The sequence below is a fragment of the Schistocerca piceifrons genome, chromosome 6, assembly GCF_021461385.2.
Source record: "Schistocerca piceifrons isolate TAMUIC-IGC-003096 chromosome 6, iqSchPice1.1, whole genome shotgun sequence".
NCBI lineage: Eukaryota > Metazoa > Arthropoda > Insecta > Orthoptera > Acrididae > Schistocerca > Schistocerca piceifrons.
The window spans coordinates 201,701,038-201,718,450 of record NC_060143.1 but is presented as its reverse complement, the minus strand read 5'-3'; the positions used below and the strand labels follow the sequence as shown (position 1 = coordinate 201,718,450).

Genomic DNA, 17,413 nt, shown 5'->3' with positions numbered 1-17,413 from the left:
ATACATGTCAGTCCAACTGGTCGAAAAGCAAACATAACAAGCAACATTATGCACAAAACCTTGACTGTGCCTCATGAGCTAAGTACAAGCTGCTGCTGAATGCAGTGCCAACCTATCATGATGCCATTTTAGATCCAATTTAGGCTACTCAGCAAATGTCAGGGCTCACAGACTTCGGTGTGCATGGAACAGGCAAATCTGCAACATGCACAGAGGTATATGCTCATCTGACTCAAAAGGGTCTTTGGCACCATGCCAACCAATGATTTTCTATTATCCTCAGAAACCTTCCAGTAGACATTACAGTAAGATGTTTTGCAGCCTCCTGCTGGTTATGTAAAGGGGGTCTGCTGAAATTCCAGATATTGTTAGACCAAAGGGTAACAAACAAAGTCCAACTTCTGAACTTGAAAGTGGGTACATGGCAGAATGACTGGAACAACAGTGAAAGGTCTCAAATAGACCATCAATTATTCCCACATATCTGAGAATGCCTAGTCCTTGGCCATCTAAACCCCAGTCAGGGCATGGTACATTACTTAACAGGACATGGCCCATATTCAGTTCACTGTACAAGTTCAACAAGAAAGTCAATGAAGCTGGTCATTGTGGACATAAAGCAACACCCCACCACATTGTTTTTAACTGTGACACATATAATGGAACTGGAGAACTAACAGAGACTAACTGACCACCATACAAAGTTATAAGAAATAATGAATGGCAGACTACGTTGTTAACATCATGAAAAAGACAAATTTTCCAGGGTATGGCAATTGTCCTCTACAAAATCCCTTCCATCCTGCACAGCATCACCACAGGAGCATCAATGTGAATAATGAAGTGTTTACAGTATCACATCAGCACAGCATCCAGCTCTACCTTGGTGACAGTGAGGAGGAGATGTGCGTTGAAGGGAGGTGCATAACATTGTAGTGCCTCAAGAATTTCAGTGTAAATTTTCAAAACACTCGGCCTTCCACCGTCTTGAACATACAATATTTTAGGTATGAGTGCGGTATAGTGAGAACATTTCTACTGATCCACCTGTTTCTATGTGCAGGTCAGAAGTTTGTTATTAGAAGACTGTAAGAGGGACGAGTCACCGACGACGACAAGTGTTTGCCGCCAGTGCTACAGAAGACGTGATGAAAACTCAAGGAATAATTATGTAGTATTCTTTGATGTGTTAGTGTCTGTGTTGACTGTAAAACAGATTAATGAACAATTGAATATAGATTTCTATGCACGTTCATGTCTTGGACTGAGAGAAGTCAAGCCGCATGTTTATGTTTTCATATAGTTTTTAAACCAACTCTTATGTCTCAATGTACTTAATTATTTCTAAAGCTCAAGATACGAGTGAGATGAAGAAGATATTTACATGTCTAAGAAAAGAATTTTGTTCTGCATAGCAGTTCTATTACATTGTTAATCAACGAGTACGTTGACACTTAAGTTCATATACATCATCGATAGATTACAGAAATAAGATGATGTTATTTTCTGTCACCAAAAAGTGTTAGAATGTAGCGACCTAAGTGACAGGACCCGAAAGAAACGGGAATTTAAAGACAGAAGCGGAAAGAAGACATCAGCTGTTACCATAGCAACCAGGCCTAACAAGATATGAGAGCTGTTTCCAGTAATCGTATTGAGTCTAATAAACCAATGGAAGAAAGTTGTGAATGCTAAGCAGTAAAAGACTTGAGAAAGTAATAGTGGAGAAAACTGGAGAGAAGACCTCAACTTTTCGACTAGGAAGATTGGGCACAGAGAGTAAGCAGTCTTCACACACGTACATCATGCCAATGCCGATGCAGTAACCAGCCACCGACGCCAACTGCACCAGCTGCTGCTCACCCAAGCTGACTCTACGTCCGCTTGCCAACGACGACGCTGAAACCAACATTTGATGCCACCAGCGCCAGTGCTGTCCACCGGCACTGATTATACATTTGCTCACCAATGCAGCTAGAACTCTCCACCAGGTGAGCGAAAACCAATAATTATTTCGTAAACGTTGAGAGGAGGGTTGAATGATAAACTGTTGTTATAGTTATTATACTAAGTGGTGAATTTTGTTTTAGATGATTACTAGGTCTAAGATCAATAAAATTATGGATCAAGAACAGCAACAAACTTAAGGACCAGCCAAGGCCATGACAGTGAATAGGGACATGCCAGACTGGACTGAAGCGGCAAATTTAATCAAAGGACTAAGTCTAAAGTTAGACTCAGTAAATACTCAGTTAAATGCTAGATTAGATGACCAAAGTGCTAAATTAGATGACCTGAAGGCTGATTCAGCCACCCTAAGTGAAAAATTAGATGCTCAAAGTGAAATCTTGAACAGTCAAGCAGCAAATATAGTTTTATTAAGGACTGAATTTGATTCTTTAAATAATAAGGTAGAAAATCTGAAGTTAGATTTAAAGAGTGAACTCACTAGTTCTTTGAATACTCATGTTAATCAACTATTTACTGAATTTAACCATAGACAGAATGAGCGTTTTCAGAGTTTTACAAAGAAACTAGAATTTGATGCCAAAAGTAATAATAAAGAACCCGAGCTTAACGAAAAATTAGAATCTTGTGAAAATGTATGTAATGTTAAATTTAATTCCGTAAGACAGGAAATGGATATCTTGAAAGAAAGCACAGATCGACCTAAGGAAGTAATATCGATTATTCAATCGAAAATTCCAGTGATAGTATACGAGCTGTTACTACACGAGCTGTCAGTTCGCAAGTAAATAATGTAGAACAAAATTTCAAAGAAAAAATAGTTAACTTTGACATTATAAATGTAAGTAGTCTGGCAGAACCTTTTGAGCTAATTATAGACCGAGAAATTACTGAGAGCATAATCTCCACAAACGTTTCGACTGTTGCTTTTTCCAAACCTAATGATAATAACAAGGTTAGACACAACTTGTGTGAAGAATGCAAACTTGTCCAGGACAGTGTAGAAAATAGAATAACTTTACTTAATGTTGTGTTTCCTAGTAAAGTGGTGATTGTTTTGTTGTGGGGAAACTTTCAAACAAAATTTAACGAGAAGTATTGGTCCATGAGTAATCAAGTGAGATTAATATCAGATCCATGGGATCCAGGCGGAGTCACATCTGTTTCTCCCAGGGATGTTAATATTCTGTGTTAACGGGCGGAGTGATGACCGTTGGATCCCTAGTTGTTTTCGGTGTTTCCTCAACCTTCGTTTTCCTGCACAGAATTCCCTTCAATTCTTCAACTATTCTGTAATCTATTCTTGAATTCTTAAACTATCCTATAATTTTAGTACATAGGAAACCGGATATGTCTACAAGATTAGAACCAATTTAAGAGAAACACAGATGAACAGTGATCTTTAGACATGAAATGACACGAATAAAATGTTATATTAGTGAAAAGTATCATATCATGGTACTATTCAAACAAAATGATATCTAGACGTCATAAACTGAACAGAGTACTTTATGTGTGTATAAAATATAGTGTAAAGTGATTAGCTAAACAACTGTTTGATTGTAGTGTATAATTTTCTATATTTATAGAATATTTCATACCTTTTGTGAGACGTTATGTCAATGGGAGGGTTTGTATCACTTTTGGAAGGGGTGGGTACTGTAAGTACAAGCATGACAAACACTAATCACACACCCCACCTTTCAGACAACCCTCGTAGACAAGTGTAATTGATTCTTCGCCATTTGCTGTTCCGTAGGTGTTACTAAGATTTTTCTTCGAGGGCTACAAACGTGAAGGTGAGAATGTCCATTCTATAGGAGACGTTTAACATTGTACCTCCTCCGGCCTCTCATTCAAGTACCGGAGAAGCAGGAATCCTGGGAAAGGGGGGAGGGAAGGGTTTTCCTGTCTTTGGGGTTATCTTCTTTCTCTTCTTCAATCTTAGCAACCAGTTCTACTTTTTCCTTTCTTACTTCTCATCTGAGTACCGGTCGATCTTTTCCTCTTTCCGTATGCATATACTTCTATTGCAGAAGTCCTTCTTATTTTTCGTGGTTTCCAATAACCTTAAACTTATTTCATATAAGTAGGCCGAAGAATCAGGATAGACAAACACACATCTACATACACACAAAGATACACTTAAACACAATCAGGGGGTCCCTTCCCAGGGAAACGGTGAAGACCTCAACAGCAGTGAAGGCAGTGATGAAGATCATCAGAACAGTGGAACTGGCAGAAGAGGCAGGCTTTTGTATAAAAACACCAGACTGTAGCATCTGTTCCCACAGTGGGTGGCTACAAAGGCGTCTGTCCCACATGTTAGTGGCAGCCTCACTTTCAATTCTGAGCTTGAATTTTTATCATCAAAAGGTTCAACTACCTTTCCCCAAACCAAACTTTAACCTAAGACAAGATGGTAAATTTAAAAAGGAAAACTACTCCAGGAAGTAACCAATCTTTCATCACTATTCATGGTAGTGCCACTAGGCCTTTGGATTCTGGAGGGCCTAGAACACCATGTAAGGAAGAGTCGGAGCTTCCTAGTACTAATTCAAAGATACGACCCAAGAAAAAACATCTACTGGGGATGCTGTGAACATCAACACACTTATGAAAGTTGGAATACTAGAACACCTAACAGACACACTCAATCAACACAACATACTTATATTAGCATTTCAAGAAACAAGGTATCTGGATAAAAATGCATTTGAGTCAGGTGGATACAGGATCTACAAAGGAAAACCAGCCATTACAAATTTCAATAATATGACTATATTAGGGACTGCATTTACGGAATCGATAACTAATTTTAGCTCCCCATCAGAATGAGTTTCTTTTCTGATGTTCAAGTCAGACAATAAACGTTACACTATTATAAATGCACATGCACCTATCAACCAACATAACAGAATAAATGTTGACAAAGTGGAAGATTTTTGGGAAATGTTAGAACACAAAACATCCATATTACCAAAAGAACATAAAAAATTTTAGTGGGTGACTTTAATGCACAAGTTGGCAAAGAAATAAAATTTAAATCAGTAGTTGGAGATTACCCAGCACGTGCAAGAACCAACAGAAATGGGGAAAGACTCATAGATTTTTGTAAACAATTTGATCTAAAACTAATGTCGAGATGTTTCAGGAAACTTGCAAAGAAAAAAATGTGGGTATCACCTAATTCAAATCAAGGTGAATATCAGTTGGACCATGTGGCAATAACGACTCGCAACTACAGGGAAATGTTGGATGTCAGAGTGAGGAAGGGCCTAAACACAGACTCAGACCATTATCTGACTGAAATAAAGACCATGTTCCAACCAAACAAACCTAAGCAAAAACCAAGATGATTTCCAAGAGTAAACACTAAATTGCCCATGCAAAATCAGGACAAATTCTGTGACATACTAAACACTAGAAAAATGGATGATTGGGAAGAAATTAAAGAAACAATGCTAGAGTCAGTTAAAGAAATGGAACAACCATGAAGAATACCAAGACACAGATGGTGGAACGAGCTGTGTGTTGAAGCAATTGATAATCCACTAAAGGCATGGAAAAAATGGAACAGTAATAAGAAACATGAATACTGGGAAGAGTTTAAAGAAGAAAGGAAAAAGACAGCAAAAATCATCAGATCAGTGAAAAGAAAATATGACAAAAACAGATTAGAAGAAATGGGTTCAGACTTTAAAAGGAACAATGCTAGAGACTTCTATAAGCCTTTCAGAGAAGTTTACACTTCAAAGATAAAAATGGAAAAATGGTTTTAAGCAATAAAGGGAACTGCCAAATTTTAGCTGAAATAATTTGAAAATCTATTAAACTGTGAAGAGCCTAATGACAGAGTACAATTTCAAAAACCACAACATGAAAACCCACCATCGGAACCACCTATAGTGGAAGAAATAGAAAAGATTATCAAAGCATTGAAGAATAACAAAGCACCAGGAGAGGATGGGATAGTAGCAGAAATGTGGGAACTAGGGGTTTTATCCCCATGGCAGAAAATTCACAAAGTAATTAAAGACATTTGGACAAAAGGAATCATACCCAGTGACTGGAAACAAGCATTGATCTATACTCTCCATAAAAAAGGAGATAAAACAGACACCAACAACTACAGGGGCATATCCTTGTTACCAGAGACATACAAAATACTTTCTAAAGCACTTTTCAATAGAATAGAGGAACGAGCAGGACCTAATATAGGAGATTATCAAGCAGGATTTACAAAAGGTAGATCATGTGCAGAACAGATTCTTAATTTAAAAACCATTCTGGGAGTGACAGCTATACAAAATAAAAATACAGTAGTTACTTTCGTAGACTTCAAGAAGACCTATGACTCAGTTGACAGACAAACACTATTCCAGATACTTTATGAATCAAGGATAGATGAAAACACCAGAAGACTTGTTGAACAAACGCTCACAGGTACAACAACAAGAATTAAGTTTCAAGGTGAAATTTCTGAATCATTCAAAATCAAAACAGGAGTTTGACAAGGAGATGGACTGTCCCCAATTCCCTTTAACTTGGTTTTAGATAAAATAGTAAAAACATGGGAAAGCACATTAATAAACAGAGGCACAAAGGGTATAAGCATGGACCAAGGAAAGAACAAATCTGAAGTGAAATGTTTAGCCTTTGCGCATGATATGGCATTGATAACTGAGAACCAAACAGACGCAACAGTTATGCTTGATCTGTTACACGAGATTGCTAAAAAGACTGGGCTAAAAATATCCTATGAAAAAACTGAGTATATAGAACACCAACATAATACAGAAAAGTTTATGAAAACAAAGTATGAAAAAATTAAAAGAGTTGATAGATTCAAATACCTGGGGGAATAGATCCAAGCCAATGGACTGGATAACACAACAAATAAATAAAGAAAAAAAAAAAGTTAGAATTTGCATATAAATTAACACAAAACTACTACAATAAGAAATCAATATCCATACAAGCGAAGATTAGACATTATAATTCAGTTATTAGGACACAAGCAACGTATGTATCAGAGTGCCTAACATTGAATAAGAAAGGCGAATTAAGAGAACTAGAAAAAAAGAGAGAGAAAAATACTAAGAAAAATTCTAGGTCCTGAGAAAAACAAAGAAAATAAGTGGATTAAAAGGAGAAATGAAGACTTATACAAAAATAGAGAAAAGATCACAGATACAATGAGGAAGAGATGGCTAAAATTTTATGGACATTTAAAAAGAATGGAAGAAACACAGACTACAAAGAAAATTTTTAATTACGTTAGTAAGATGAAAAAAAATTGTAGGATGGATAGAAGCAGTAAAGAAAGACGCCAACATAGCTGGCCAAATTCATAAATAAATAAAAAAAGTATATATATAAAAGAAAGGAAGAAGGGTAGCAATCAACTCATGCACCTAGAAATACAGGAGCAGGAGAACATGTGTAATAATTATAAAACAGTGATAAGCTAAATTGGTGTTAATCGTGATAGTCATTTGTGAAAATTCATGGTTGCAAGTACTCTGATGAGTTATAGAGTAGTGAGACTCGATCAATACGTGTAGGCATAGTATCTACTGAGAGTCGGTAAATACAGATAGACATAGCATCTACTATGTGTGGTCATGATATACAGTAGGAGTGAGGAGTGAAAGAGGACTCTAGGGTATTAGAGGGAGTATTGGAAAGTGGAGTTAAGATGTAAAATAGAGTTGTAATTTTATCAGAGAATATTTAAGAACAGTATTCATAAAGATGTATGCTAGGGCAATGAACCTGGAGGTCTACTCAAGAAGGATACGAAGGGCGCACTTGATATTTGTTGGATGAGAAAAAGGGCGGATGGGCAGACCTATGAAAGGCTGACCTAAACTGTGTGGACAGGGGCACCAAGAAGGGGATTGACCTGTACCATAGGAGGATAGGAATAAGAAAGGGGCATACCTACCAAAACAGAAGGAGAAAGGGTACTTCTAGGATCAACCCATGTAACATATAGGTACTGTTCCTAAAGGGAAAAAGGGAAATATCGTGACAGAAGTCACACGTTTTAAGGGATGAGTCTGGTAGGTTTGAATTCTGTGCATCAATAGCCATATTACATTTTAGATTTACAAATGCCCAAGAAGATAACACTTTTATTCTATCCAGAGTTCCTCCAGATTACAATCAGTAATGAATAAGTGCATATTTAGGAAAAGTAGTACAGGAAGTAAGAACGAAGCAGTAGAGTATTCATGAGTTATGTACACCTGGAATTTACGATTACAAGAGGAACAGAAAACAAAAATTTGGTACTCACGAATTTTTGGAGTGTGAAAAGAGCTAACTCCAACATGCACTGAAAGGTTCAAGTTTTATAATTGTGGTAAAATATGCACAGTTATTAGTAGAAAGAGATGTACTGTTAAAAGATAATTCTTTATCTTGTGAGATATTATTGTATTTAATGAATATGTATAAAATACCGCGTGTTCGAGCTAAGGGGAGGGATATGTACGGCCTCAGGAGTTTCGGTGTAAATTCTAGAAACACTCAGCCTTCCATCATCTCTAACAACCGATATTTTACGTACGAATGTGGGAGAGTGAGAACGTTTCTACCGATCCACCTGTTTCTACGTGCAGGTCGGAAGTTTGTTATTAGAAGACTGTAAGAGGGGCGAGTCACTGACGATGACAAGTGTTTGCCGCCAGCACCACAGAAGATGTTATGAAACCTCAAGGAATAATTATGTAGTATTCTTTGATGTGTTAGTGCTGTGTTTATTGTAAAAAAGACTAATGAACAATGGAATACAGATTTCTATGCACATTCATGTATTGGACTCGCTCGAGGCTAGGAACTCCCCCCCACGTCTTAGTTCTGCATGAGGCAGGATGCATGTGATGCCTCTAAATTATTGTATTGTTACTATGATATTGAACTTGTGTTTTATCGAGTCTGAAGTTTAAAGATGCCAGTTGGCTTGTCAGAGTTTACTTACTTATGTGAAAAAGAGTAAATGTTGCTTTGTGTTGAGAGATGAAAATATACCAAGAATGAACGGAAAGTGTTCCATGAGTACACAAATTATTTCAAGGATAGAGAAGTAGCTTAATAAATTCCTTTAACCCGCTATAGTCTTCGGAGAAGAAGCTTTTGGGAGATTGACGTAGCTGATTACCCAGAGAAGAGAATCGGCTGCAAACAACACGTAAGTCAATTGCGAGAGACGAGTGAGTCTTGCCCCTCAGTACCACACCGTCTCGTGTCGTCCGAAAAACGTTAGAACGTATGAAATGTAATACAGCACTGTAAACAACTCTGATACTTTTCTGAAGCTATTAATAATAATAATAATACTATTACTAATAAAAATAAATCAATAAATATGGATATAAAATGTAATTATTATGGGAGAGAGAGAGAACAGTAATGTGCCCTGATGCTGTTCCAGAGCATACAGATATTTATATATAAATGCACTAATATTTTTTTGTAAGAAGATAGTATTCATTCTACCTGTTTCTCTCAGCCCATAGCCCTCTTCTTTAGGACCTAGTCTGAAGTGTGTCTTATTTAATATCATTTGTCCACTATTCATTCTTCATCTCCATTTTCAAACCACAGACTACACAGAATGGACATTAGAGAACTCTCTAATGTTCGTTCTAAGTGTTCTATTTACTGTTGTTGAGTCAGCCATAATTCCACTCTGATCATCACTGGAGGGGCAGTTTTTGTACACAGGTTATTGCATGTATTTTTCATGCTTACGACACAGATGGTTTGAAAATGGACACAGGTATACGAAACCAGTCACTCTCAAGAAATAAAAAAGATACTTCTCAGTGCAACTTATGACGGAGCTTCAACCATTTATTTCAAACTCTCATTTCTCTAGTTTTAGCCCATGCAAATACAGATAGTCCATAATATTGGAACTGATGCATTTACTGAAGAGCCACAGAAACTAGTACACCTGCCTAATATCGTGTAGGGCCACCGCGAGTGCCGCAACACAATGTGACTTGGACTCGACTAATGTCTGAAGTAGTGCTGGAGGGAATTAACACCAAGAATCCTGCAGGGCTATCCATAAATCCATAAAAGTACGAGGGGGTGGAGATCTCTTCTGAGCAGTACATTGCAAGGCATCCCAGATATGCTCAATAATGTTCATGTCTGGGGAGTTTGGTGGCCAGCGGAAGTCTTTAAACCCAATAGTGTGTTCCTGGAGCCACTTTTTAGCAACTCTGGACATGTGGGGTGTCACATTGTCCTGCTGGGATTGCCCAACTCCACTAGAATGCACAATGGACATGAATGGATGTAGTGATCAGACAGGATGCTTACGTACATGTCACCTGTCAGAGTCGTATCCACACATATCAGGGGTCCCATATCATTCTAACTGCACATACCCCACACCGTTACAGAGCCTCCACCAGCTTTAACAGTCCCTTGCTGACATGTAGGGACCATGGATTCATGGGATTGTCTCCATACCCGTACACATCCATCCACTTGATACAATTTGAAATGAGACTTGTATGACCAGGCAACATGTTTCCAGTCATCAACAGTCCAATGTCAGTGATGATGGGCCCAGGTGAGGCAAAATGCTTTGCGTTGTGCAGTCATCAAGGGTATACAAGTGGGCCTTTGGCTCTGAAAGCCTATGTTGATGATGTTTCATTGGATGGTTCACATGCTGACACTTGCTGATGGCCCAGAATTGAGATCTGCAGCAATTTGTGGAAGGGTTGCACTTCTCTCACGTTGAACGATTCACTTCAGTCACTCGTCACGTACTTGCAGGGTCTTTTTCTGGCCAAAGTGATGTCAGAGATTTGATGTTTTTACCGGATTCCTGATATTCATGGTACACTCGTGGAATGGTCATATGGGAAAATCCCCACTTCCTTGTTACCTTGGAAATGCTGTGTCCCATTGCTCATGGCTGACTATAAAACCACATTCAAACTCATTTAAATCTTGATAACCTGGCATTGTAGCAGCAGTAACTGGTCTAACAAGTGCGCTGGACACTTGTTGTCTTATATAAGTGTTGCTAACTACAGCACTGTATTCTGCCTCTTTATATATCTCTGTATTGGAATACGCATGCCTATATCAGTTTCTTTTGGCGCTCCTATGTAATATGTTCACAAATATATACATATTATAAAAATGGGTGTATTTATGTCCTACATCTCCTCTTAAGCCACTGGATTGCTTTGAACCAAACTTTCAAACTTCGTACAATATCACTTACTGTGACGAAAGAAGCATTGTGGGGCAAAAACCACTGCCTATCGAAGGAGTGGAGGTGAAGCCAGAGTGTAGCCCATGATGCACATATCGATGACTTTATTCATCCAGTATTTGATAAAGAGAGCACTTAGTCGCTTGCAACAAACTTTACACACCATTTAAAACCTTACAAAGCTTTTTCTCACTTATAACCCCCACAAAAAGATGAAAGGAAAAGAGTTTATCGCTTACTACATTTCCGCTGGTCATACAATAAAACTATTGCATCAAGCATGATGTTTAATTTATTATGTTTTTATTACTAACTCTATTTGTGACACATTTTGCAGACAGTATTCACATACATTGTGTCACAGGAGGAATGGTCAATATTTGAGGACACGTCATTCAGAGCAAAACGGTCTAGTAAACAGGGGCTCCAAAATGTATACCTTAAAAAGTATGAGCACTTCTTCAGCTTTTATAATGTGAAACAAATCTCTTCTACTGCAAGCTCTTTGCTTTCCACACTTTGTGAGGTGGTTGCATGGACCAGGATGAGAAACAAATGTCCAGTCAAGATGGACTTTTTTCTTGCTTTGATCCATAAATATCCAGTAAAGATGGACTTTTTTCTTGCTTTGATCCATAAATATCCAGTAAACATGGACTCCAAAATACATACCTTTAAGTACTATGTGCATTGTTCAGAAGAAGAGATGTGTTTCAAGTATGGAAGGTTAACAAGTGCTCATAGTTTTTAGGGTATGAAATTTAGAGCCCATGTTTCCCGGACTTTTTTTCTTGTTTGTTTCATACTACCACCTCTCAAAATACGGAAACCAAAGAGTTTGCAGTAGAAGAGATTTTTTCACACTAACAAAGATGAAGAAGTGCTCATAGATCTTAAAGTATGCATCTCAAAAGGCCATGTTTACTAAGATTGATTTTATTCGAATGATCGTTCCTAACATATCCCTGAATATTGACCATTCCTTTTGAGGCAGCTTGTATGCCACTGAATGTACCTGCGAAATTATATCATTGTATGACACATAGACAGATGACAGATGTGAAAATTACCGAACAATCAGTTTAATAAGCCACAGCTGCAAAGTACTAACACGAATTCTTTACAGACGAATGGAAAAACTAGTAGAAGCCGACCTCGGGGAAGATCAGTTTGGATTCCGTAGAAATACTGGAACACGTGAGGCAATACTGATACTACAACTTATCTTAGAAGAAAGATTAAGGAAAGGCAAACCTACGTTTCTAGCATTTGTAGACTTAGAGAAAGCTTTTGACAATGTTGACTGGAATACTCTGTTTCAAATTCTAAAGGTGGCAGGGGTAAAATACAGGGAGCGAAAGGCTATTTACAACTTGTACAGAAACCAGATGGCAGTTATAAGAGTTGAGGGACATGAAAGGGAAGCAGTGGTTGGGAAGGGAGTAAGACAGGGTTGTAGCCTCTCCCCGATGTTATTCAATCTCTATATTGAGCAAGCAGTAAAGGAAACAAAAGAAAAATTTGGAGTAGGTATTAAAATCCATGGAGAAGAAATAAAAACTTTGAGGTTCGCCGATGACATTGTAATTCTGTCAGAGACAGCAAAGGACTTGGAAGAGCAGTTGAACGGAATGGATGGTGTCTTGAAGGGAGGATATAAGATGAACGTCAACAAAAGCAAAACGAGGATAATGGAATGTAGTCGAGTTAAGTCGGGTGATGCTGAGGGTATTAGATTAGGAAATGAGACACTTAAAGTAGTAAAGGAGTTTTGCTATTTGGGGAGCAAAATAACTGATGATGGACGAAGTAGAGAGGATATAAAATGTAGACTGGCAATGGCAAGGAAAGCGTTTCTGAAGAAGAGAAATTTGTTAACATCGAGTATAGATTTAAGTGTTATTTCTGAAAGTATTTGTATGGAGTGTAGCCATGTATGGAAGTGAAACATGGACGGTAAATAGTTTGGACAAGAAGAGAATAGAAGCTTTCGAAATGTGGTGCTACGGAAGAATGCTGAAGATTAGATGGGTAGATCACATAACTAATGAGGAAGTATTGAATAGGATTGGGGAGAAGAGAAGTTTGTGGCACAACTTGACCAGAAGAAGGGATCGGTTGGTAGGACATGTTCTGAGGCATCTAGGGATCACCAATTTAGTATTGGAGGGCAGCGTGGAAGGTAAAAATCATAGGGGGAGACCAAGAGACGAATACACTAAGCAGATTCAGAAGGATGTAGGTTGCAGTAGGTACTGGGAGATGAAGAAGCTTGCACAGGATAGAGTAGCATGGAGAGCTGCATCAAACCAGTCTCAGGACTGAAGACCACAACAACAACAACAACAACGACACATAGTTCAGGAGATGTGACATCATAAACACTGAGATGTATGAAAAATACCACATCATGCATGATGTTTTAATGTATTAGTCCTTCACTACTAACTCTATTCCCAACACATTTCACAGACAATTTTCACATATGCTGCTGAATGTACCTGCAAAATTATATAATTGTATGACACACAGTTCTGGAGATAAGAAGCCATAAACATTGAGCTGCATCACAACGAAACTGCAGGATGAAATTCACTAGAGATAATAGGTGAAATATGTGTACAAATATGTGAGAAATGTGTTAAATATACAAGAAATATATGTGATACATGCTTATACAGGTGAATCCACAGGTAGAAATTTGCTCCTAAACTCCTTGATTGATTTCAACCACAACTGGTACACATGTTACTTACTATACTGTAATATAACAATGAAAACAATCAATTTTTGACAAAATAATTTGATTGTATAGACAAAAAAATCTACTCAGTAAGCGGCGGCAGAGCATGCAAATAAAAGACGGTTGTAATTGGTCAAGCTTTTGGAGGCAGTGGCTTCCTTCCTCAGGCAGAGGGGTTGAAGGGGAAGGAAGAGGGTTGAAGGAAAAGGACTGGGGAGATCTAGGAAAAGGGGTACATTTCAGATGCACTCTGTCTCCCCTAACACGTGGTTATCAGTGACTTTTCTGAAATCTACCCCTTCTCCTAGACCTCTCCAGTCCTTTTCCTTCACCCCGCTCCCTTCCCCTTCAACCACTCTGCCTGAAGAAGGGAGCCACTGCCTCCGAAAGCTTGCCTAATTACAACTGTCTTTTATGTGTGTGCTCTGCTGCTGCTTGCTGAGTAGATATTTTATCTATAAAATTAAATTATTTTACCATCTGGTAAGAAACACTGTGAGTGAAAAACCCGCTGAACTCCTATTGGGGTGAGGGTGACAGAGAAGAGTGGGGGAGGAGGAGTGCAGAGACAGAGAGGGAGGCCAAGGAGATGGAGACTGACAGAGGGTGGAGGAGATGGACAGAAAGGCAGGGAGGAGTAGATGGAGGGAGGGGGGGGAGAGAGAGGGGGGGAGAGAGAGAAGGGGGGGGTGGGGGTGGAGAAGAGGAGATGGAGAGAAAAAGTGAAAGGGAGGAGATGGACACAAAAAGGGTAGAAGAGAAGATGGGCAGGGAAGGGGTGGAGACAGTCAGAGAGAGGGGAAGGATGAGAGGACATACAGTGGGGTGGGGGCTGGAGACGGAGGAGAATGAAATGTGTGTGTGTGTGTGTGTGTGTGTGTATATATATATATATATATATATATATATATATATATATGGGGAAGGAGGAGATGGACTAATTTTAGAAGATTGAAATAAATACATACCCAGGAAACACCAGACATTCAAACTGTGTGTGTGTGTGTGTGTGTGTGTGTTGTCAAATGCATTTTCTCTGGGGTTTGGGCACATATTTAGAATTTAGCCTTTGCAGTGTGTAGCTGAAGTAAGCCCACACAAATACTGCTCATCATGTCTTTCACATGACATCCAGTGTCAACAAAAGGGTTGGTTTGTTTCCTGTTACAAACAAAATGATTTTTAAAGCAGAATTTTATGTCGCTTCTCTTTAAAGCGATCCCACATTAGTCTAGCATGATATTTGTTTTATCAATATATATTAACCTGGAGAGTAAAAATAGGAAGAATAACCAGTACTTCAGCAGTGACTAGGCGGTGCTGTCACTGCCAGAGTACTGATTATTCTTCGCTACGAATAGCGCATTAGACTAATGTGAGATTGCTTTACACAAAGGATAAGTAAATTCCGCTTTAAAAATAATTTTGTTTGTAACAAGAAACGAACTGATACTTTCTGCTGACAGTGAGTTAAAAAACACACACACAAATTTCAAGCTTTTGCAACCCTCGGTTGCTTCATCAGGAAAGAGTGAAGGAGAGGAAAGACGAAAGGATGTGGGTTTTAAGGGAAAGGGTAAGGAGTCATTCAAATCCCGGGAGCGGAAAGACTTACCTTAGGGGGAAAAAAGGACAGGTATACACTCACACACACACACACACACACACACACACACACACACACACATATCCATCCGCACATATACAGACACAAGCAGACATTTCCCGGGATGTTATTATTACCGCTATACTGAGACATAACTTTGTAATCAAACAAACATGTAACAACTTCAAAAAATGTTACAAACAAGACATATTATTTAAATAAAAATAAAACATCTAAAAGAAGCAAAGAAATAAATAATTAAAAATAGTTCTCTACTCTGCAATCTATTAGACCATCAGCTTATTTATTTGCTTCAATTTTCAGTAAAAATTGAGAAGACAAAAGGCACAGTTGTACCAATGTTTGAATCTGAAAGAAGCGCAAGAGTAACAGCACAGAATTTTAACAATTTTCTGATGTGGTTTTAAAACGATCATGGGTATACAGCAGAATGATGCCAATAACTTTACAATATTACAACAGGCTGTTCTGATGATAGTACATACCCCTGGTGCAGTATTGTAAAGTCCTTTTATCTTAATCTCATTTCCGTGTCAATAAAATCTGCCCCAGTCAGTACAGTGGAATGAGTAGAACAAATATATATTGTGAATGTGAGACCCTGTCCTTAATAAACAAGTAATTTCCTGTGCCCATGGAATTCTGATGGTGTAGGAAAAATGAACAATTGAAATGCAAAATTATACTACAACAAAAATTGGAATAATCATCTGTTATGGTTTGAATAAACCACTGTCAAGCAACCACTGGTATCCATCACAGTATTGACATACCTAAGAGCATGCAGTTGGAGTTTAATAAATGTGAAAAGACAATGTAAATCTTAGTTTCATTGGAAAAGTCCTAATCAAGTGTAAGTCATCTAAGAATTAGGTCACTTATATAAACTCTTGTCTGGCAAATTCTTGAATACTCTTCATCAATGTGGAACAATTACGAAGTTGGATTAACGCATGAAAGAGAGAAAATTCAAAGAGGAACAACACAATTTGTCAGACATTTATTTAATAAATGTTACATTGTTACACAAATGCTCAGAATCTGCAATGAGGAAATGTGCTGAGTGCTACATAAAATGTTATTCATATGACTTCCTCCAACATAGCTCTTGTCTAAGTGCAAAGACAGAAGATTACAAAAATGTGGACAGGGAGACACACTGACAGTCATTCTTCCTGTGTGCCACATCAGAACGAAATAGCAAGGGGTTATAGTAATACTAGCAACTATGTACCCTCTGCTACACACTATACAGGAGCTTCTGGGGAAATGATGTGGATGAGGAGCCAATGAGCAGTCATTTGCATAAAATTTCCTTTTAATGGACGCAGTGGGAACAGAGATTTTATTAACTGGAAGAATAATTTTATTCAAAAGTTTAGAACATAGTTGGGTTTCCATTGATGCCTATAAGAGAGAATTTCAGAACATGGCAGCCTATTCCACAACACAATAATTCATTTGCCAGGAGAGCAACATTCATCTGTGACAGCAAACAAATTTCTTACTCCCCACTTATGTGGTTTTTCCAGAAGACACACAACACTAGTTTCAGGTTCAAAGAGATAAATTTCTAGTCTTTTATCTGCTGTCACTGAGCAGTTCTATGAAATTGCGCCATTAATTTATGAAAGTGTGAAAAAATATAAATGTTGAATATTTATTTTTTATTTTTTGTAATGCTAGTCACCTCAAATCTTTGTAACTATTTTAAAAGCAATCAGTTGTCTGTCTTATTATTTTATTAACAATATTATGAAAAGAATAGATTGCTATCCACTGTACAGATCACATGTTGCATGGCAGACAGGCACAATGAAAA

At 38.0% G+C, this 17,413-nt stretch overlaps 1 protein-coding gene across 1 annotated transcript in view; it reads right to left on the bottom strand.

Moving 5' to 3' along the window:
• The window catches only part of LOC124802613 (zinc finger protein 771-like), a 159,540-nt gene that overhangs the window by 41,197 nt on the left and 100,930 nt on the right, over positions 1 to 17,413 (bottom strand). The gene's annotated exons all lie outside the window — the stretch shown is intronic.